Genomic DNA, 2,500 nt, shown 5'->3' on the forward strand with positions numbered 1-2,500 from the left:
TGCTGAAGGTGTGTGCTGCCTCAGAGACTCAGGTGTGTGTACTGCAGGTGTGTGTGCTGCAGGTGTGTGTGCTACATGTGTGTGTACTACAAGTGTGTGTGCTGCAGGTGTGTGTGCTGAAGGTGTGTGTGCTGAAGGTGTGTGTGCTACAAGTGTGTGTGCTACAAGTGTGTGTGCTGCAGGTGTGTGCTGCTTCAGAGACTCAGGTGTGTGTGATGCAGGTGTGTGTGATGCAGGTGTGTGTGCTGCAGGTGTGTGTGATGCAGGTGTGTGTGATGCAGGTGTGTGTACTGCAGGTGTGTGTGATGCAGGTGTGTGTGTGTACTGCAGGTGTGTGTGATGCAGGTGTGTGTGCTGCAGGTGTGTGTGCTGCATGTGTGTGCTGCAGGTGTGTGTGATGCAGGTGTGTGTGTGTACTGTAGGTGTGGGTGCTGCAGGAGTGTTTGCTGAAAGTGTGTGTGATGCAGGTGTGTGTGCTGCTTCATGGATAACCAGCAACAGCACTACTTCTCTTTGTCTCTATCTATCCATTTCTGTCTCTCTCCTTCCCCCTATCCATCTCTCTTTCTCTGCCCTCTTTCTCTCTCTTCTATCTACCAGTGTCTCCCTCCATTCATGTTTTCATTCAAATTCTCTCCCTTTCTATATCTTTCTCTACATATCTCTCACTGTTCCTTTTTCTATCTCTTTATCTCTGTTTCTCCACCCCTCCTTCTCTCCACTGGTCCTGTCTCGTTTATTCTTTCACTACTGCTTCAACAGGTTCTAGACTGGAGGTGTTCTCCTGCTCACCTGTAAAGCTTCAACAGGTTCTGGACTGGAGGTGTTCTGCTCACCTGTAAAGCTCAACAGGTTCTAGGCTGGAGGTGTTCTCCTCACCTGTAAAGCTGAAACAGATCCGGCCCGTGTTAGGCTCGTACCCAGAATCCTCTCCTCTCTGGGTCACTCAGTCCTCACACGGACATCAACAGCGCCTGGAAGAACAGTCTGTGTGTACTTCTCCAGGCGACAGTTGCCCGGGCGATGGAAACATGGTAGGAGGCTGTGGGTTGTCAGGACGAATCTTGTGGAGCAGACTGATGAACCACACGGAGGACCCAAAGAAGAAAGACCAAAACATAGCTGACATGACTGCATCAGGAGGAATTGCAGGGCTTTCTGCATGTGTGTGTTTGTGTTTGTGTGTCTGTGTCTCTCTCTGTGTGTGTGTGTGCATGTCTGTGTGTACATGTCTGTGAGTGTGTGTGTATGTCTGTGTGTGTGTGTCTATGTCTATGTCAATGTGTCTGTGTGTGTGTATGTATATGTGAGTGTGAGTGTGTGTGTGTATGTCTCAGTGTGTGTATATCTATGTGTGTGTGTGTGTGTGTATGTGAGTGTGTGTGAGTGTGTGTGTGTGTATGTCTATGTGACTGTATGTGTGTGTGTGTGTGTGTGGTTTTATATTTTTGTTCAATGCCTCTACCAGCTTGTTATCCCTCTCTTTGTGTGAACCCCCAGACAGCCGCCTCAACCTCCCACAGCTCATAATGGGGCACACACACACACACACACACACACACACACACACACACACACACACACACACACACACACACACACACACACACACAGAGATTCCCCTCAGTCCTTGCAAATAGCACTAAACAGGAGAAGGCTGCAGGATTGCGGAATGCCATCCCGACCCTGAACCCCCCCCCCCAGCCCATCTCCTCCTAGAGCCCCCTCACCTGGAAGCAATCAGCAGCACAAGCCGCGTGTCCGCACATGAGTGTGTGTGTGCGCGTGTGTGTGTGTGTGTGTGTGTGTGTGTGTGTGTGTGTGTGTGAGTGTGTGTGTGTGTGTGTTTGAGTGTGTGTGTGTGTGCGTGTGTGTGAGTGTGTGTGTGTGTGTGTGTGTGTGTGTGCGTGTGAGTGTGTGTGTGTGTGAGTGTGTGTGTGTGTGTGTGTGTGTGTGTGCGTGTCCGCACATGAAAGCTGCTGCCGGCCCTTTGATAGTCTCCTCCTGGTAGTCTGTGTGGCGCTGAAAATAGTCCCTTTGTGATCTTCAGAAACAAAAAGACTGGCAGAGAAAGAGGGAGAGAGAGATGGAGGGAGGGAGGGAGAAAGAGAGAGAGAGAGAGAGATGGAGGAAAGGAAGGAAAGAGAAGACAGAGTGTTTTGAAGAAAGAGGAAAAAAGGCAGAGAGAGGACACTGTGAGAGAGAGAAAGAAGGAGAGCGAGTTAGAGAGAGAGTTAGAAAGTGAAAGAAGAATTTGTGTGTGTGTGAGAGAGAGACAGAGAAAGTTAAACAGAGGGAGAAGAGTGGAAGAGAGAGAGAGAAGTGAGGAAAAGAGGGAAAGAGAAGGCAAAGAGAGAGAAGTTGAATGGATGAGAGAGAGAAGAGTGGAAGAGAGAGTGAGACAGAGAGAAGGTAAAGAGAGAGAGAAGGTAAATGGATGAGAGAATAGTGGAACAGAGATAAAGAGTGAAACAGTGAGAGAGAGAAGTGAGCGAGAGAG

This window comes from Clupea harengus, chromosome 20 (assembly GCF_900700415.2).
Source record: "Clupea harengus chromosome 20, Ch_v2.0.2, whole genome shotgun sequence".
In the NCBI taxonomy this organism is placed as follows: Eukaryota; Metazoa; Chordata; class Actinopteri; order Clupeiformes; family Clupeidae; genus Clupea; species Clupea harengus.